The sequence below is a fragment of the Erithacus rubecula genome, assembly GCF_903797595.1.
Source record: "Erithacus rubecula genome assembly, contig: scaffold_736_arrow_ctg1, whole genome shotgun sequence".
Taxonomy (NCBI): Eukaryota; Metazoa; Chordata; class Aves; order Passeriformes; family Muscicapidae; genus Erithacus; species Erithacus rubecula.
Genome location: NW_027635604.1, coordinates 16,301 through 37,106, shown reverse-complemented (window position 1 = coordinate 37,106; position 20,806 = coordinate 16,301). Strand labels below are relative to the sequence as shown.

Sequence of the window (20,806 nt, the reverse complement as noted above, 5' to 3'; positions counted from 1 at the left end):
ACCTTCCCATTGTGGGGTAAAGATTGTTCTTTCCATGTCTTCACCAGTACCCATTCCCCTGGCTGGATATTGTGGATTTTAAATCTAGAGGTGTGGTTTGAGGGATTATTCCTTTTAATTGCAAATTTTCAAGGGTTGTTGCAATTGTGTTGATATATCCTCTAATACTCTTTTTCCCCTAATTCATAAGTGGCAGTTTCATGTTGGGTGGTCAGAAAGAGTAACCCAAACATCATTTCATAAGGTGACACTCCTAGGTCAGACCTAGGTTGTGTTCGTATCCTCAATAGAGCCAAAGGTAAACATTTCACCCAGGACATCTGGGTTTCAATCATTAATTTTGTTAGAGTTCTTTTTAAAGTCTGGTTCATCCTTTCTACCTGGCCTGAACTTTATGGATGCCATGGTGTGTGTAATTCCCACTTTATTCCCAAAGTTTGAATTATCTGCTGTAGGACTTTTGATGTAAAATGTGTTCCTGTGTCTGACTCTATTCTATTAACCATTCCATACCTGGGAATAATTTGTTCCAAAAGGGTTTTACAGACCACATTAACTGTGGCTCTGACAGTGGGAACAGCTTCCACCCAATGAGTTAGATGATCTGTTATTACTGATAAAAACTTCCATGTCTGTACTTGGGGAAGTTCAGTGAAGTCAACTTGAATACATTGAAATGGTTGGAGAGCTAATTCATGGCCTCCAAGGGTTGTTTTTCTCATTACCTTTTCATTTACCTTTTGACAGATTATACATCTTTCAGTTACTTGTTTTGCTAATCCAAGAATCCCAAAACACCTGTAATTCCTCAGGAAGTGATCAAACAGAGCTTGAGTACCCCCATGAGTCTTTTGATGCATATCCTCTAATATTTTTCTACTGAGTGCCTTATTAAGTAATTGCCTGCCATCAGGAAGCTTCCATTTCCCAGATTTGTCTGACTTTCCCCTCTCCTTCTTAATTCTTTTTCTTCAGCTTCACAAAATTTTGGAATTGCTAATTCTTCCTTTTCTGGGGTCAAAATTAGCATGACATTTTTTGACCCCATTTTCTGCTGCATCTTTTAGCTTCTTGATCTGCCAAGTCATTTCCCCTTATTTCTGGCGTCATTCCCTTTTGATGTCCCTTGATATGTATCACAGCTATACATAAAGCTATACATAGACATACATAAAGCAAAGGGTTCAAACGGCCGGGTGCTTGGCATGGTGCCCAGAGCACACCGCTGCTTCGGGAACACACCTTTAAATACCTTTTACAATCCATCCCTTTGTTGCATATTCATAACCTTCATGCATAGTCAGCTGTTTCTGGGAACTGTTTAGCATGGCCACTCCTTGGGTCCGCCTTTTTAGAGCATGCGTGTTTCTTGGCTTGTGGTTTTATTCTTCTCCTTCTCCCTTTTAATTTGGGTGGTTGTCCCAGCGGTGAGTGTTGATAATTGTCTTGTCAGCTGCAGGGTCCCCATCACATGTTCACAGGCTGTTATCTTTGACTAAGCGGGTAGTATAAGCAAACTATCTCTAAAAAACTTATGTCTGACTTTTACTATTAACCAAGACTATATCCATATAGAAATGCTATTTTAACATTACACATATAGCATTTATCCCAATACTTTCACAGAGCCAACAACATGTCATGCATTTATAACACAAATCTATTCCGTGTCAGCTCCAAATACCCCTCCCCCCTTCAAAAAAACCACCCAGGATATTTGGGGCGAGCTCCCCCTCCCCGGGCACCTGCGGGATGCGGGGGGCGATGGTCTGGGGGCGAAGGAGCTGCGGATACAGAGAGCGGGGAACGCACGTGGTGCCTCCTCTCGATCCTCCTTATCCTTCCTCCTCCTCTGTCTCTCCTCTTCCTCCTCCTCCTTCCCTTCCTCCGACCCTCTGGCTGCGTGGCCGGGCCGGGACACGAAGGGAAAGGGCTGGGTCACCCCCAAACCCGGCTGGGGGGAGCGGACCCTTGAAGGGGAAAATGGGAAAGAGGTGGGAGAGGGGGGACAGCAGGAAGTGGGACCCACTGAGGGTCCCCCAGTTATCCCCAGGACCCCCAAGCCCCGTCCCAGCCCTTCCAGTTCCCTCCGCACCCCCGGCTGAGTGGGGGGCTCAGCCCAGGACCCGTCGTCGTTCGGGGCTCCCCCGAGTGCAGCGAACGGGAGAGTTCCCGGCTCGGAGCGGCCCCAGCACAGGAGGGGATCCTGTCCCTCTTGAGGGTGATTAAGGCTCTTCAGGTCCATTTGAAGAGAAGTTTTTCTCTTTTCACGGTTCTTTTGGGGGGGATCCCACCACTACAATGGTGCTTTTTCCTCTCCATTTTAGGGTGTTTTTGGGGCCACAGACCCAAATGCCCCTTTTAAGGGGGGATCATGATAGCGGAGGAACGGGGGCCGGGCTTGTCCCGGTTTTGCTCAATCAGCGCGCGAGAAGGAGGAGTGACGGCAGAATCAGCCAATCGCAGCGAGGGGCGGGCTCTGTGCGCGATCTTTCCCCCGCGCTCCGCCATTTCTCGGAACCCTCGTCTGAGGAGCGGCTCCGCGCTGGGCCCGGCCCGGGCATCGGGCCAAGGAGCCGCTGCTGCCCTGAACCGCCGGGAGCTCGGGGTGAGCGGGAGCTGCGGGCGGTGGGAGCTGGCGGTGAGTGCGGGGTGGAGCCGGGAGCCTCCTGCAGCCCCAGCAGGAATCCGAGCCGGGCAAGGGATGTTTGAGAGAGGCCCCGGGGCTGTGGGGGAAAATTCACGTTGCCAGAGGTTTGTGTGCCCAAAGGAGACAGAGGAGTCCTGTAAAAGTGATTTTATTAACGAACAAAGTTAGAGGCCATGCGGCATTTGCCATGCGGTCTCTAAAACGCCGCCTCATTTTCCGGGCTGCATCTCCATCTCCCTCTCCCCACTGGCTGAGGCACTTGGAGGGTTCAGACTTCCCGTTTCACCTATTCAGTGTCTCCCTTAATATGCACCCCTACTACGATATTAACCTTACTGCTTTCAATCCCTCTTCTACTTTTCTTGAAGCACGGAAATAAACTTCACAACCTATAAAGTTGTGGAGTAGGTACGTATTTTATTCAGCGCTGGACGCAGGGGGAGAGCATCTTCCCAAATCCTGCGTACCTTACATGATTTCTAATCTTCTATTTATCTAGAAAGTTCATGCATATTCTAAATCGCCTATACATATTGATTATCTGCCCCGCCTGTTCCCCGCTCCGTATGGAAATCAGCTGCATATTCATTGTGGCTGTGTAGTTTATTGGGTCGGTGGTCTCTAGATGAGTCGGTGGGCTGGAAATGATGAAGAACAGCAGTCTTCCTCGCTGTTGAACTTCTCACCTTGTCTTTCTACGCGTGCGCTGTAGTCTCTCGGTTGTGATATTTTGCAGACTCTGCACTTTTACGAAGAGGGGCCCCCTTCATTTTGCAAGGCCAGCAAAATCTATAAATCAGGGGTCTCCTATGTGTATTCCTTAAATAATTGACACCATATGTTCTACTCTTCATTCTATTTAACCCTTCAATCCCCTGTTTCATGGAGAAGCAGAAGGACTCGTGCTGCTGCCTTTCTTTTGGCTCTGAGAGGAGCAAGAAATTGCAAGTTGTTCTGTGGAGAACCAACTCCAAAGCTTTCTCTCAAAGTGGAGGCATTCGTGCTGCCCCTTTCTAAACTGTCTGGTGCCTAATAATGTCGCCTGGTGTTTTCCCTCCTTTGGGGTCCTGAGCTGGTCTCTCAGCTCAACACTCATTCCTTGAAACTTGGAGCAACAGGTTGTTTTCCAGGGTAAATGATGGGGGGCAGGCCAGCAGCAATTCCATAGCAAGGGATTGATGCAGAATTCCTAGGTCTTTCTTCCCGCTCCCTTGAAGGAGCCAAATGTTCATCTCAAAAGCCTGTTGGATTCCTCTAGGAGACTAACAGTAACAGAATTCCTGTTTCACACCAATGGTCTTCCCATTTGTTTTCCTACTTATGTCTCAGATACGGCAAAACCCAGCAGGTTTGGTTGCTTTCCTGCCTGAGGTTAAGTAAAGCAAATCTTGCTTCCTTCCCAGGCTGCTTGTTCCACAGACAGCAGCAAAGGGAGGGGGCAGCTGTAACAAGGCCCACTGCAAAGCCCATACTTTGTAGGCTCCAAATGCTGCCTGGCTGCATCAGACAAGGGCAAGCTTGTGTCAGTGTCCCAGAAGCAGCCTGGCAATTGCCCCTGCCTTGCCACCCCTCCTTCCCTGCTCCCCAGCCCCTGCTCCCAAAGCCTGGCCAGGGAATGCCTTTTCCTGGGCCAGCTAAAGGGGCGAGTTTGATGCTTCTTTGGTGCAGATGCCAAAGCTGTGAGAAGTGAGAGGGTAATGTTCACACGCGCTTTGCTTCGGATGAGGAGGTTGCTCGAGGCCCAGAGTGGGAGGCTGGTCCTTTCAGGAGAAACTGAACTGAACTACTGCTTTCTTTTTAGTGCACGTGGCTATTAATGTTACAGAATCAGAGAGGTTAGAAAAGTCCTTGGATGTGGCCAAGTCCATCTGTGCACCAAAACTCAGGAAAGCTTTGTTGCTGGGTTAAAGGACTAAAGCCCGCAGCTTTTATCCCTGCAAGCATAGTGAGACAAGGCCAAGTCATTTAGACACAATTGCCTGAATTAAACAAAGCCTCCCTTTGCAGTCCCAGGTGAGATTTTCAGGAATCAAAGGATGAAACCCCACCGTTATTCCATTGGCAGGAATGGGGACACACCTTTGTAAGTCCCGCCAGCTGAGCAAGGGGCTGGGCCTGCGGGAGGAGGCACGTGCCCAGATTCTTCTCTCGGGGCAAATGCTGTGTTTGTAACACCAAACAAATGGAACAAACATTGCTTGAGGATTTCATACAGACAAAAGACAAAACGGAACAAACTTTGGTTTAATGAACAAGACAGCTTTTAACTTAACACAGACTAAATAAGGAAAGAAGGAGCATAGCCAATAACACCAAACCTCCTACATTTACGGATAAATTTAATACTACTAATCAAATTCTAATAATACTAACAAATCTTAGCTAATCAATTGAGAAATGCCTATCTAGTAAACTAAAGGGAAAAATAAAGCAGCCTAACATCTTCAGAAACCATCCTATTTCCATCTATTCCTCTTGATGGATAACTCTTGCTAGGCCTGGACAGCTGCAGGGCTAATTTGTTTTTTTCTTCTTAGCGAGAGGCTCTTCTGCTTCCTTCTGTGGGTGATGTCTTCTCCTGTGTGCGTTCCTCCCCTTCGTGGTTGCAAACACCCTGGAAGATAGGAAACAAACCATCCATTGTTCATTCAATGCACACCATTAAACCCATCTCCCAGATTTCCATTTCTCTATGTATTTCTGTCTTTCCAGGCTGAGACACCTAGGTGAATTTTTCAGCACCATGAATCTTTGTTGTTTCAGTTCCTTGCGATTTTTTCTCTTTTTGCCTCAACCTCTTTTGAATTCCAGCAGCAGCATCAAAGCAAGCTCTGGTGTGCCTATTCCTACTTGTTTGAGCTGTGCCTTGTTGGGGCACGGCAAGGTTTCAGTCTGAATGCTGGGCTTTAAGTGAGCAGTTTGGGTTGAAAGCGGGCTGTCAGCACGTTGAGCACGGCTGCGAGGGGCCATCCCCCAAGTGGCCTGGGCTTGCCCCGTGGTGCCTTTGGGAAGGGCCAGCGTGTTTTAGTGCCAGGGCCGGGCTGTGAGCAGCCAGAGGAAGAAGTTGCGCACCGTTGGCACTGCCCGCAGGGAAAGGGGCCTCCCGCCGAGCGGGGCGGCTGGGCCGGTTGGCAGCAGGGACACTCCGCCTTGCAGGCCCTCTTGCGCCTTCTCTTGCCTGTCTCCCCAGGCTCCTTTCTGGGAGGGCTTTGGCTCCTCTTTGCTTCACGCACCGTCTGGAAAATAAAGGATCCTCATCAATATTTCCTTCCTCCCACAAAGCTGGAAATCAGAGCGTCCAGCGCAAAAATCTCGTGGCCTAAGGAAATTGCTCCAAACCCTGAAGAGCTGAGAAAATGCCTGGATTTGGAGGTGGGCTGTGCTGGTGGGGTGTCAACACAGCACCTTGCAGGAAAAAACACCTTCTTTCTACTGCCCACAGGCCTGAGTTAAATATGTGCGTGTCTTCAGATCGACATTTTTTTAATATACCTCTCTGCCTAACATCTCTCTATCCCTATGTTTCCTCCACAAATGCAGCCGGGAATGGAGATGTTAGCAAGCGGTGGGAAATGAAGGATCTGATTGGCATCAGTGAAGGTGCCAGTCCCTGAAAAACCAGTCTACAAAGAGTCAAAGCCGATTTTGGTGAAGGTGCTGCTTGGTTGGGTCAAAGGGATGCTCCAGAATTCCCTATTTCAGAGCAGCAGCACAATGAAGATCATGGCAGCATCTGCTGTGCCTTTCCCAGGGCATGGGACCTGGCAGAGCTGTGTCTCACATGGCTCGCCAGCAGGTTTTGTCCTTTTCTCTCAGTTTCTTGACACTGCTGCCTTGTCTTGACTTTCTTCCCACTCACCTGAGCAAGAGTGTGGGCAAGTCTATGTTCTTTTTTCCAGGAGTAGTAGTACTCCACACACTGTGCCACAGTCTTACTTGGAATCTGTTGTGAAGAGAAAAAGAAGGAATGTGAAATGGCCATCCTGTAGTGTGGGTGGGAGAAGAAGTAGAGGATGGGGTAAACGAGGAAGTAAAAGCATGGAGTAAGTGGAGTAGGGCATAGAATGAAATAAATAGGGAGTAAAAGAGGCATTCTGCCACGTGGAAAGCCGTGGATTATGCTGCGTAATGCATAACACACATGATGCACAGATCAACAACAAATCCACCCAGCACAGTTTTTCTTTCCCTTCCAGTCCTCCCGGCACAATATGTTGAGGAAGCAGCAGCACAAGCATGCGACAAATGTGACAGAATAAACCTGTGTCTTCCAAAAGAGCTTGGAGGAAAGGGTTGGAGAGGCACAATCACTGCTTTCACACAGGATTTTCATCCGCAGGAAAAGGGATGCCCCATATCTTTATTATTCCAATATTTTTCATCTAGGAGAAGAGCGAGACTGAATTGCAGTATTTGGAACCAGAAATAAGCAACATTTCCCTCTTATGATCTGCCAGTGTTAAGAACATCCTATGGCTTTACCTGCTTCTGGATGAGATTAAAATCCTTGCCATAGGTTAGAAGAGCCTTTAGGAAGGACTCCTTCTCCTCAGGAGTCCATCTGTCAGAGCCTGGCAAATAAAAGCAGCAGGTAAATTGATGCTTCTTGCCACTTGAGGTAGATCCCACTGGCCACCAAGAGGCAATCGGCACTATCCATCATTCACCTGTGCACGTCTGCTCCCTCAGAAAGTAAGGAAGGCAAGAGCAGGCATTGCCCAGGGAAAAAAGCACGGGAAAGGAGTCAGGCTGAAGGACTGGATGCTGCTGCTTTCCCCGCCCCCAGAGAAGACGAGACCTTGTGCAGGTGTTGCCGTTGAAGCGTAAACGCCTGACATGGCAGCTGAGGGGACGGCAGCAGCTGTGAGTGAAGGAACAAGCTCTGCTTTGCTTACCTGCGTAATGGTAATCAGCCAAGGGGTGGCCTTGAGGTGTCGCAGGTCCCCCTGAGAGCAACATCTCCAGAGCCTCCTGCAAGATCAAAGGGACACAGGCTTCAGCTGCCCCACCACATGCAAAAGAGCCAAGAAACATAAACTCTGCCTTTCATCTACTTTGCCTCTTCAGGCATTCCTTCCACTGGATCTCTTATGGGTCAAACCTTGTGATTTGCTGCCAATCCCTCCTTTTTGCTACCCAGTCCTTTAGTCGTGCTCCCCAAGAGTGGCATGTGGCTCACCAACTCCACCATTTTGCTCCTCCTGCACCCAGAATTGTCTCAGCTTGCTGAGGCTTCTGGGAGTTTTCCCTCAATCCACCCCAAAATGTCTTGGAGAACCAAGATCTCCCGGAGGTTTGCAAGGCAGCAGGCTTTGGTACCCTGGGCCAGTGCCTCCAGGAGAGATGTTGTCCCTGCCGGAGCCATTTGGGCTGAGCCCTGACACAGGTGGAGGAGACACAGCAGGCAGCTGCGCTTCTTCTTAACTCTGCTCTTCAAGGAGCAGCCAGGAAAGGCTGTCCCAGTGGCCAGGCCTTAGTCATTCTTCCCTGTCCCCTCTTCCCTGTGCCCAAAGAGCCGCTCCTTACCGGAACGCTGCCGCGTGCCTGGTGCAGGCAGTGCAGGGCGAGCTCCAGGTTAGCTGCTGCCCTGGGAAAGCCACGGGAGCTGGCCATGTCCAACAGTTCTCTTACTGCAAGCACAACAAAATCCCACCGCAAGTCAGGCTGGAGCCAAGGAAGGGGAAAGGATGAGATACAAGGGAGAAGGAAAGCGCAGGAGCAGAAGACAGCAGGTTGGAGAGCATGAAAAGGAGAGCAAAGAAAGGGGCAGCTGAAGCAAGGGCCCATTTAGTGCTGGCTCTCCCTTCAAACCATATTCTCTAAAATGATGCATTTGCCAATCTCCCTTCTTCCAGTGGCAAATGGTGCCAACCAAGTCTGAGAACAGGAAAGTTGTTCATTTTTCTGCTCTGCTGCACAAACAGAGCATTCTCCTTGCCTCTAACATGGCCATGTGGGACGATAGTTGAGACAAGGAGAAAAGCATAGCATGCACAAAGCTGCCTTTTGAGCAAAAGAGGAGAGTTTTACACATGCAGATATCTCAGGGGTGGAAGAAAAGCTGGGCAGCCACCTCTGTCAGGTTTGTCCATGTCAGAGTCATCATCCTCCCAGGGCTTCCAGACCAGGGATGCAGGCTCTTCATTGTCACTTGGTGGTCTGCTCTGCAGCTCGGGGAGCTCGGCCTGAAAGTCACTGCCAACGTTGATTTTTCTGAAAGCAAGAAGGAAGCAAAGGTAAGAAAGGCAAGTGGTGTGTCAAGAGACACATCCCGTGGAGCCACGGGCTTGAACCCATCCCAGCTGACTCTGAAAGAGCAGTTCTGCTGGTGGCCAGTCCTCAAATTTGCCATCCTGTAATCCCTAAAACTCACGGCTTAATGGGGGCTCTTGCTTTCCTTTTCATGGTGCCTCTCCTTTCCACCTGAAAGAGATGAAAAGAATGCTGCAGATAAAAATCATTCTGCCGCCATGTGTCAGGAGCCTTCCTTCTCATCCTCAGCATCGCAAACCACCAATTCCTCTGTCCCAACAACCCTCCGTTTGCTGTAATTGCTACATTTCACTTGCAACTTCTGAGGCAGGACCCCCAGATGGCTGCAGTATCCTCAAGAGGGGAAGCAGGAAGGCATGCACTGCTGCCTTCAGTCTTGGGGACAGCGAGAAGACCCAAAGGAACGGCATGGAAGTTGTGCCAGGGGAGCCTTAGGTGGAATATGAGCAAGGGGTTCTTCAGCCACAGGGTGCTTGGGCACTGGAACAGGCTCCTCAGGGAAGGGGTGACAGCAGCAAGGCTGCCAGAGCTCAAGAATTGTTTGGACATTGCTCTTGGGCACAGGGTGTGATTCTTGAGACTGTCCTGTGCAGGAATTTTGTGGATCTATTTCAACCATGCAAATTTGGTGATACTGTGATTGTGTTGTTGAGAAGAACCACACAAGGTGGTATTGCACGGCTGCCTCTGACCGAGACGCAGAACCAGCCCTACAAGCACTGAAAAACATCAAGAAATGTGTACCAATATCTCTAGAGAAAAGAGATCCCATGGAGGTGGCAGAGGAAAAATCTCTAAAGATATCAAAGGATTATGTATCTGTAAGTGAGGAAAGTATGTAAGTACATAATAATGGCTGTAACTAGACTGGTTTTTGTAGGTGAAAGCCAGTATTGGAGGACAAGCTTTTGCAACTGCTTGCATGTCCTGAACAGCAGGGATCATGGAGGAGAAGTTCCATCTTTGTGGTTTTAAAGCTTTGGTGGAAGTGTGAGCAGAGCCAGAGCACAAGAGGATTTGTTGCCACCAAAGCCCTGAACTCCTCAGTAAGGAGCAGATGGTTTTGGTGTCACGGCAACATAGTTTTAGGACTTCAGTGGGTACCAAGCACTTTGAATGGGATCATCAGTGGATAAGAATCTGCAATTGCCCCATGACACCTCTCTGCGTCACCTAGGGAATGGTCTGCATTTCAACTGGAGGCATCAGTATTCCTAGAGAAGTTGGAGCCCACTGTCATGTGTATCCTGCTCTGGGGAAAGTGAGCACAGAGCTCACTGGGTGTCATGGCTGGTGGGACAGGCAGCTGGAGCCTCCTGTCTTTCTGTTGGTGGTTTGGGGGCAAACGGGGATTTCCTTACCTTGGGGAGTGGCAGAGTGCTGCGGGGATGCCTGGCGGCTGACGAGGAGATGAGGGTGTGGATGCAGAGGCAGGAGCTGGCGCTGAGGCCAGAAGGTGTGTGCTCAGGGGCACTGAGGAGCAGATGCTGCAGCTGCTGCTGCACCGCTGCTCCACCAGCGTTCCACCAACGGCCGCAGCAGGAGGAGACAACGCCGGTTGCTACGGGCACAGCCAACATTCCATGCAGAACCCCAGGGCGCCCAGGGGACGCAAACAGCAAGGGGCCACCTTTGCCTATTTTACTGCTTCTGGTGCAAGTTTGCTCTGAGCATCGTCCTCCTGTTGGGCATTTGTGCTCAGTCCTCTGGATGGGGCAAAGCAGTGCAGGGGCAGCTCTGGGTCTCCTCCTCTGTGCTTCTCTCTAAGGTGCCTCCAGCTGCAGCTGTGCAGGAGCCTGGCTCTGTCAAAGACCCAGAGCACATTGCCTGCACTGGATGAAGCACGGAGATAAACTTCACAACCTATAAAGTTGTGGAGTAGGTACATATTTTATTCAGCACTGGACGCAGGGGGAGAGCATCTTCCCAAATCCTGCGTACCTTACATGATTTCTAATCTTCTGTTTATCAGGGAAGTTCATGCATATTCTAAATCGCCTGTACATATTGATTATCTGCCCCGCCTGTTCCCCGCTCCGTATGGAAATCAGCTGCATATTCATTGCGGCTGCGTAGTTTATTGGGTCGGTGGTCTCTAGATGAGTCGGTGGGCTGGAAATGATGAAGAACAGCAGTCTTCCTCGCTGTTGAACTTCTCACCTTGTCTTTCTACGCATGCGCTGTAGTCTCTCGGTTGTGATATTTTGCAGACTCTGCACTTTTATGAAGAGGGACCCCTTTCATTTTGCAAGCCCAGCAAAATCTATAAATCAGGGGTCTCCTATGTGTATTCCTTTCCTTATAGGTACACAGTAATTGATATCATATGTTCTACTCTTCATTCTATTTAACCCTTCAATCCCCTGTTTCACTAAGAACCTGAAGAATTTCTCCTAAATCTATTAGAATTCTCATTCTGTAATTGCTAAATTTATGTATAACTTGTGCACATGGCCTATCTGTTCTATGGAATAATACATAAAATATTCCTACTGTAATTTTATTCTGTCTACAACTAAGTTTTTAATATCTCAGTGCAGCCAGTATTTCATAGGAGATTCCACAGCTTTTACTTTTTATGGTATTTAAAACATATTTCTACGCACTTCACACTAAGATTTAAACTTCTATTTCACATCTATACTACTTAATATTTCTAATTCCTTAAACTAAAACTTAGACCTCTACTTAATGTGTGTGTGGTTTCCTGTATTTTAATTTCTCAAAATATTTTAAATTTAATTCTTGCATACTGTTCTCTTTTGGAGGGAGTCAGAGAGGCTTCTCTGTTCCACTCTCCAACAACCAGGAATGGGGACAGGGACTGAGAGTGGGGACTGGGAAAGGGACATCAGAACTGGAATGGAAACAGGAAAAGGAAATTGAAATATGGGAACACAACAGGGAATATGGAAATAGAAACTGGGGAGAAAATATGGGATGGGGATTTAGAATATGGGACAGGGAACAGACATGGGGATAGGACAACAGGATTGGGAATGGGAATATGGGAAGGGGACTGGAAATATAGAAATGGAAATATGGGAATGGGACTGGGATCAGGAAAACAAGAAGGGTAACAGGACTGGGAATATGGGACTGGGAATATGTGAACAGTAACCAGGCAGAGAATACAGGACAGGGAATGATACTGGGAATGGGATCTGAACTGGGACAGGGGCAGGAGTGGTGTGAGATGGGAATGGGCTGAGGCAAGGGCAGTGACAGTGGGGAGAGGAGGATCCTGGACAGGGGACAGCGGGAGCTGGGTCAGGGGGAAACGGGGAGGGTGTCAGGGCAGGGGGTCCTTGATCAGCTGCCCCAGAACCTCCGTCAGCATCTCCCAGTGCAGCCAGAGCCGCTGGGCCTGGGGTGCCCAAAGCCCTGAGACACCCCCAAGGAAACCTGAAGTCCCTGGAACACAGGGTCCCCCACATCCTCTGGAAGATCCCCCTGTGTCTGCAGGCATGTCTTAGTTCAATGTCTTCATTTTTACCCTGGTACTGGGTGTCTGGGAAAGACAATGAGAAATGCAAAGAAAATCCAGGTCACAGAGAGCCAGCACGAAGCTTTTCCTGCACTCAGGGCACTCACAGGGCTTCTCTCAGTGGAGACTCCATTGGTGTCTGGTCAAGTGAGATCTCCTGGAGAAGCTCTTCCCACACTCAAGACAGTCATAGGGTCTCTACCCAGTGTGGATGAGTCGGTGCCTGATGAGGTTGGAGTTTTTCTGGAAGCTCTTGCCACAGTTAGGGCAGCAGAAAGGCCTCTCATCCCAGTGAGTGCGATAGTGCTTCAGAAGGCTGGAGCTGCTCTCAAACCTCTTCCTGCATTTATCACACTCGTAGGGCCTCTCCCCAGTCTCGATTCTCTGGTGTCTGATCATCTCTGATCTCCACCTGAAGCCCTTCCCACACTCTGAGCACTTGTGGGGCTTCTCCCCATGGTGAAGCTGCTCACGCAGCCCCAGCTCCGAGCTCCGGCCGCCTCCCCGGCCCGGGCTGGCTCTTTCCTGCTGGGATCCCCGGGCTGTGCGTTTGCAGCCCCTCCTGCTGCGGGATCTGCGGGGCTTTTCCTCCCCGTTGCATTCCTGCGCCGTGGAGCCGCTGCAAACGGCCTCTTGCCCGAGGCTGTGCCGCGGGGATTTGTCCTCCCTGCTGTCCGTGCTCAGCTCCTTGTCTGGGGGAGGAAGGACAAGGACAGGATGGGATTTGCCTCCGTGCCAGAGGCAAGGGCAAGGAGATCCCCCCAGGGCTGTGCTGCAGCCGGGGCCGTGCTGGGCTGGGAGATGGAGCAGGACACAGGGGGAAAGGGGCACTGACTTCCTCCTCACCTGCCTGCGGCTCCCGGGACATCGACCTCGTCCTCATGGCCTCCTCCTCCTCAATGCAGTCGAGGTTTGGAAATCCTGGTTTGGGGGGGAAAACAAGGGCTGAGCGCGTTGGGTTTGATGGTGGCGCTGCCCAAGGGCAGCTGGAGCAGTCAGCGCCCCTTTCAGCCTCGGGGGCCCGGAGCCCGCTCAGCACCAACCTCCCGCACCCCTCCAGGCTGCCGGGGGTCCCCCGGCTCCGGGATCGCCCCTCTGCGCTCTCCCCGCTCCAGGGCTCGGCTTTCGGCTCCTCCAACATCCAAACATCCCCTGAACCTCAAAGTAAAACCCTCCCGGAGCCACCCATGATGGATTTGGGGCGAGCTCCCCCTCCCCACTCACCTGCGGGTTCTTGGGGGGGCGATTCTGCCGCTCCCGGGGGACGCTGCGGTCTGTGCGGGCGTGCGGCAGAAGCGCGTGGTTCCAAAATCGCTCCTCCTCTTCCTGCCGCTCCTCCTGTGTCCCTCCTCTTCCTCCCGCTCCTTCTATTCCGTCTCTTCCCTCTCCTCCTCTTCCTCCCGCTCCTCCTCCTCTCCCAGCGCAGCCAGAGCCGCTGGAACTGGGGTGCCCAACGCCCTGAGAAACCTCCAGGTCCCTCCCAGGACCCCTCAAATCCCTGGAACCGAGCGTCCCCCGCATCCCCTGGAAGATCCCCCCGTGTCCCCAAGCAGGTCGTTATTTAACATCTCTATTTTTACCCTGGTTTTGGGTGTTTGGGAAGGACAAAGAGAAATGCAGAGAAAATCCAGGCCACGGGGAGGATGTGCAGCCCCCAGCCAGGTGTCTTCCCAACACGGATCAGCAGCACCAGGGCTCAGGGGGGCTCTGCCCACCGGGGGTCCCTGGGGATCATCCAGCGCGGATCCTGCCATGGGGATGGAGCTGCAGCAGGGCACTGTCTTGGTTTGACAGACAGGTGTCTGCTGAGGAGCTCTGGAGCTTCTCTTGAAACGGAAAATGTAAACTCCCTCCCTCTAAATTAATATGACTTGGAAATTAAGGAGCTCTCTGGCAAAGATATGGGATTCAGAATAGCAGTTTTTTACTGGGAAAATGAAAATAAAAGTATAGTAATATAAAGACCAAAACACTGGCAAGGTCAGAATGCAGCCTGTAACCCTGTTGCTCAGGGTGTTGGTTACAGTCTGAATAATGGTACCTATAGTTTTCTTGGAGGGACAGATGTGGTTTTGTTGGAGCAATGATTTTGGAGAAGGGTGTAGTTTACTTTTTTAACATCTAGTGGTGATGGAGATAGGCCTGGTCTTCTTCTGGAATTTAGTGGGAAAGGCTGCTCTGATGTTTCAAATTTCAGATTTTATTTAGGTAAGAAATACTTGGTTTTTCTCCTTGGGTGGGGCATTTCCCATAAGGTATAACTCCTAGTGGGGAGGAGTTGTGAGGGATGGGTCATGGCAGAGATAAGGAGCCCTGCTCCACCTGGTTTCAGCAGATGGTGATAGAATGTATACTTCTGCTTGCATCTTGCATTGCAACTTAAGACATTATCTACTCCTTATTCTATTACCATCTGCATCCTACCTTAATTAATACCTTCTTTCAACTCTGCAATATATTTTTATCCACAGTGAAACTTTACACACAGTTCTCACTTAAGATTAGGTTTTTCTGTGATACTCAATGGGTTTCTTTATCTTTCTGCATTAGCTACTAAGTGTAACTGGGTTTTTGAGCAAAAACAATTGTATGGATTGGTTTGCCTTTGCTTGAGGTGGGCCTAATCTAAACAGTCTTAAAATACCTTTTATGTGTACTACAGGGACTTTATCCCCATGCACTGTGTGCAAGGCTTCAGACTGGGCAGGACTTGCTTGAGTGATGGACTCTCAGGTGTTGACTAGTTTGGTGACTTTTGCTAAGTCCATTTCTCAATTTTTGGATGTTTCCCTGTCAAGTGCCTTTAGGGTAATTTTAAGTAGTCTGTTGTACAGTTCAACTTTCCTGGCAGCTGGTGTGTGATAAGGGATATGATCTATTTATTCAATATCCTGGTTTTTGGCTGAGGTGTTTCTAAGGCTGTTCTTGAAATGGGTCCTGTTGTCTGACGATTCTCTCAGGGGTGCTGTGTCTTTATAGGACTTGCTTTTTTGGGCTTCAGACGGTGTTTTGAGTAGTAGTGTGAGGTACAGGGTGGGTTTCTAATGATCTAGTGGTGGCTTCTACAATTGTGCTCACGTAGCACTTGCCTTGGGGGGTTTGAGGCAGTGTGATGTAGTTAGTTTGTTGGGCTTCTTTATACTTATATTTGGAATACTGCCCCCCATATTAGAGAGGCTTTATGGGCTTGGCTTGCTTGTATTTAGCACATGTCTTACAGTTATGGATAACTTGAGAAATGCAATTTATAGTTAAATCTGCTTTTCAGTTTTGTGCCTATTTAGAGGTGACATTTTTGCCTTGATGGCTTGAGGCAGTAAGGGTCTATTGAGCTAGGAACAACTCTCCCTTATGTTGCTAATTAAAATTTATTTGTGACATCTCTATTTTTGCAGCTTCATCTACTTGCTCCTTGTTTTAGTGTTCTTTATTAGCCTGACTTTTGGGGACGTGGCCGTCTACATGATGGACCTTTACAGAGAGTTTGTCTGAGTGGCAATGTTTTTCCATTCATCAGCAGCCTGAATTGGTTTTCCTTTATGTTGCTAGCTGGCCTTTTCTTACCTTCCTAGCTAACTGCACAGAGCATTGGTTACTATTTATGATTCAGTATAAAGGTAGAGCTTTGGCCAGTTCTCTCTTTCAGCAGTGTCCAGGGCCAGCTGAATGGCTTTGAGTTCAGCAAGTGCACTTGATTCACCTTCTCCTTCAGTAGCTTGTGTGACTCGTCGTGTGGGGCTCCCTGCGGCCACTTTCCACTTCTGGTTCATCTCAACCATGAGACAGAAACTGTCAGTGACAAGAGCACAGCGTGTTTCTTGTGCTGCTAGTTGGTTGTATGGTGGAGCTTTTTAGCCTGGGTTACTTGTTTCTGCTCCTTTTTGTTATTGAGACTAAAGTTTTTATCTTGTGGCCAGTTTTAACTGTGTTTAAAATTTCAGGGTGATTTGTGTTTCTAATCCGGCCGTGCTGTGTGATGAGAGCAATCCATGGGCTCCATGTGGTGTGGGTGGCGTGGTGGGTAGAGGAGCCTTTTCTTTAAACATCCACCCCAGCACCAGGAGTCAGGGTACCAGGAGGAGTTGTGCTTTTGTACTAATTACTTTTGAGGTGGCTTGAACTTTCTTATTGTAGGCGGATAACTTTTTTTTTTTTTTTTGGTGAGTGTAGTTTCCTTCAGACTTTCTGTAACTTTGACTCTAGAATTCTAGTGCTCAGCCTCGAGTTTCCCCAGGCACCTTCTGCTAAAGGCTCCAGGACAAGCCATTGTTCTTGGCTGCAGAGTAAAGCACATTCCTCACCTCTGGTCCTGTCCTGACTGGGCCAAGGGCACTGCATGAGCGATTTTCTGCTTGGTCTGGGTGAAGGTTTGTTGCTGTTCAGGGCCACAGCTGGAATTGTTTTTCTTAGGGTGACCGGGTAGAGAGGGCTCACAATGTGGCTGCACTCAAGAATGCATTCTCTAAAAATCTATGGCCCCTAGGAAAGCTTGTGCTTCCTTCTTGTTGGTTGGTGGAGACACTGTGATGATCTCATTGATGTTTCTAACACCCCTTCCCAGTCAGGCTCATTTCAGCCTCCAGCAGAGTCAATTCCTGTGATCCCCCATCACCCCAGCAATGGAAACAGGTTCTGCCCCCACATGTCCCAGTGGCATTAGGGTACACTGTGCACCAGGATCAACTAAAGGCTCTGATGTGCCAGGCCATTGGATCTGCTCCATCCAAAAGACCTGGCTGTCCTGTGCCTCTCCCTGGCTAGAGGCAGGGCCCCTCTAACCCTGGTTATCATTTCCTTCCTGGGCATACATACTAGAGGTTCTTTTAAGAGGATCCCACAGGTCATCTTCCTTTTTGTAATACCTGGCAGCTTGGTCATGGGAGGTTGAGGCTGCCTTCACTTGAGTGGAACTCCCTCTCTTAGTGCTTCCCTCCCTGAGTTGATGCACCCGTGCTGCCAGCACAGAAGTGGGTTTCTCATTTTGCCTTTTCATGATTTCCCCATGGTTGTGCAAAAAGAACCACAGGTCAGCTCGTGGGGTGTACCCTCTCTCCCTAGCTGGGGGATGTTGGGCTCTGATTTTGGGGCCTGTGACTGGCACTGATGCTGCACTGATCTTCCTCACCTCTTCCCTTATCTCCCTCATCTCTTCCTTAAACTCCTCTTTGAGTTCTTTAACCACAGCAGAGACATGAGCCTGCCTCGGGCCATTGATCACACTCTGATAATTTCTCAGGTTGTTGGTGACAGAACCCACTGTCTCTGGGTTGTTATCAGCATTAATTGTCACAGTAAAGGTGTATTTGGATGGCCCCAGGTTTGCCAGATTCCACAACATCTGCCCTGTGCACCTGACCTTGTCAGGGTCATTGTCCTGCTGTCCACCCCTCCCAAAGAGCACCTCCAGTGCTGCCACTTCTCTCAGCTGCTGGATCCCTTCCTCAAGGCTCTTCCAGCACATTCTATGGTGCTGCTCCTGCATTCTCTCTCTGTGGACAAACCTCTCTCTCACACTCATTTAAAGCTTCTCCCAGAGGGAAAGGAGGCCTTGCTCCCTTAGGAATACCTGATCCACACCTCAGTCCTGGGTCAAGGGTCTCAAATTCCTTGCCTCAGAACCATCCAGGTGCACACCTGTACCCATAAGCTCCCACACCTGAAGGAACCAGGTTGTATAAGCCTCACACCCCCGTGGTACGATGTCTTTTTGTAGATTTCAGCCTTTTATAAGATGAGGTCTCGGTGATGATCTCAACCTCTGGCTCCCCTACAGGTTGTGAGGGCCCTCCTTTCTTATTTCTTTTGACTGGGTGCTCTGATTTCATCTTAGATTTTTCCTATTTACTGGTGAATTATCAAAATACGAGTATTGGTCTAATACCGACACTCAACTGTGACAGACAAAAGACTCTCTAACAGTTTAAAGTTAGAAAGTGCATGTTTATTCAGTGCTAGGCAGCAGCATGAGGTAATCCTCTAATACGCACTGCCATTACAGGTGATCACAAAGTCTATTTATTAGCCAAGGAATCAAACAAATACATATTCATAATAACAGCCCCTCCCATCCCCTGCTTCCTATGATAATTATCTTGAATAGCTATTAAGCATGATTGATTGACTTCTTAAATTAAGTATGGAGAAGTTTTCGTGGGGAGGGGTCTTAAAAGGAGGAAGCAAGGTGAGTCTTCCTCACCCTAAACTCTTGACCTTTTCTATCAGTGACAATAGAAATGATTTCTGGGGATATTCCAATTTTCCAAAGAATGGGTTTCTGGTTGCATTGTCTATATTCCTTTGGATCTGCTCCCTAGTTTCGTCTTTTCCCATTGTAAGCGCAGCTGAGCAAACATAAAATGACAGACAATCAATTATTTAAGTTTCAGATAATTAGTCCCTTCTAATTTTTTAATTGTTTTCAGCAAGGTCACTAAAATCCTAATTTTCCAAGATTAGTGTTTCATTCCTCACTTCTCCTTTGACATGAGTGAATTCTTTTACTCAATGTGGGGATTTCTCTTCATCTATCCCAGACGCACGGCGGCGATCTCTTAGCACCAAGCCATTCGCCTTTGATAGCCATGCTGAGTCTGCCACTTGTCGTAATATTGTCCAATTCCAAACAAGTACAGCAAGAGACAAAATCAAACTTGTCCTGACTAAAATAAGCAGCACAGTGATTTGGTGAATTAAAGCATTAAGCAAACCAGTTGCTGTTGGTGACCATCCAAATAGCACATCCCATCAATGATGAGACACATGTTCTTCAAATCTTTTAAAGACTCCTTTTATGGTTTCTGCATCATGGTGTATCGTGACCAAAGTTCTTTTCCTGCATCTTGAATTTTTTTTTTAATTTTTCTTAATTCTTGATGTTTCAGTAGCTGAGCGACTAGAGTTAAATTCATTCCTATAGGCTCAGGCAATATTTCTTGCACAGTAACCAGGTTTGCCTTTATGTACTGATGTGATATTACAGGTGCCTGATAGGAAAAGTCGCATCCTTTGATTTTAGCAAAATTGCAAACACATAAATTGAACTGAGTCTCATCCATGATTTGATTATTTATTGTTATGGTGGGACATGCTGTTTAGAGACAGACACTATCTTGTCCTATATACAGAAGTGAAGTTGTTTGCTTGGTTAGATGCATTTCAAAGTGGCAAATGCTTTGATTCATGTCCAGACAAGTATCTTTGTTGTCTTCTAAAGTTCCCTCACATATATATCCCAATTGTTTTCTCATAGAACAGGGCTCTAGGTTAATGGTCTGCCATTTTTCTTCAATTTTTCGTGCCCACATTCTATGTTCAGAAGGATACAGTACAGTCCTTTCATGATTTAGTCCTAAAGCAACTATTGGGTGTATTAAGCTCACAGATGCACTATGTATAGTTAAAACAAAAGCTGTCACTGTATTTGCCTCAGGGTCATAGGTAAAATTGACCAAAACCCACCAAGGTTGAAGCTCTCTTTCCATCTCAGAGGCATTATCCCAAACAATTTTGCAAATTTCAGCAGGAAATATCCCTTCTTCACCTTCCCTGATAACTGCGGCATCCACTGACTGCATCCACATTTGTGCTTGAGTACATCCAAGAGGCAGAGAAATGTTTGCACTAGCTGTGCCTGGGGCTTTAATTATTACCTCATGGTCTTGCTCTTCTATATTTTCCCATTTTGGTAATATTTTGGTTAGTTTCCAATGATTGTTACCTAGTGCTAATAAAGAAGATTGCAAAGGCTGCTGTAAATTAACTAATGACTTCCCTTTACAGTTAATTTGTTCATTAACACCTCTGAGTCCATTGTGTTTAAAACTCCCAATCCTGTTCCTAATATTCCAGTGAGGTCTCTCTTTTTCTTAAAACTAGAGGGCATATGGTTTTGAAGCTGAGTAGTCCATTCCACAAAAGGAGTTTTGAGAAATGGGGCACATTCTGGCTGAATGGTAGAAGCATTTACCTGCATTCCCATTTCTACTCGCTTTAGAGACCATTTTGGGTTAGTTAGCAGTCTCTGAATTCCTGTTTTCTTGATGGCATATGGTCTAATTTTAGTAATTGTGGGAAATATGGGTTGTTCCTTTTTCTTTGAAATAACCGGAGTTTGGATTGTTACAGCCCTCTCTGACACTGGTGGGGTTGATTTGGCTTTCATTTTGTGAAGCTCTGTGCAATATTGAGTAACATTAAAATCAAGATCAAACCCTTTTGCTGCACATCCTTCAATTTTAAGTCTAAATTCAGGACATGTGGTCAAACATTTGTCACAGCAAATCCAGGACCAACTTGGATGAGTTCCATGGGTGGATGGTGAGCCTCATGGAACCCATTTTGTACAAATGCATATTCACGTCCCCAAAGATTCCTTCCTTCCCACATACTTGCATTTG

The 20,806-nt window shown here is 48.1% G+C and overlaps 2 long non-coding RNA genes across 2 annotated transcripts; both read right to left on the bottom strand.

Moving 5' to 3' along the window:
* Positions 1-7,544: 7,544 nt before the first annotated feature.
* On the bottom strand, positions 7,545-8,785 carry LOC306816613. The gene is made up of 3 exons (XR_013777731.1): positions 8,724-8,785; positions 8,177-8,280; positions 7,545-7,621 (listed from the first exon to the last, which is right to left on the bottom strand). It is a non-coding gene; the product is annotated as an uncharacterized lncRNA (long non-coding RNA).
* A 27-nt stretch (positions 8,786-8,812) lies between these two features.
* Positions 8,813-10,376, bottom strand: LOC306816614. Its single transcript, XR_013777732.1, has 3 exons — positions 10,285-10,376; positions 9,024-9,073; positions 8,813-8,863 (listed from the first exon to the last, which is right to left on the bottom strand). It is a non-coding gene; the product is annotated as an uncharacterized lncRNA (long non-coding RNA).
* Between the last annotated feature and the right edge of the window lie 10,430 nt (positions 10,377-20,806).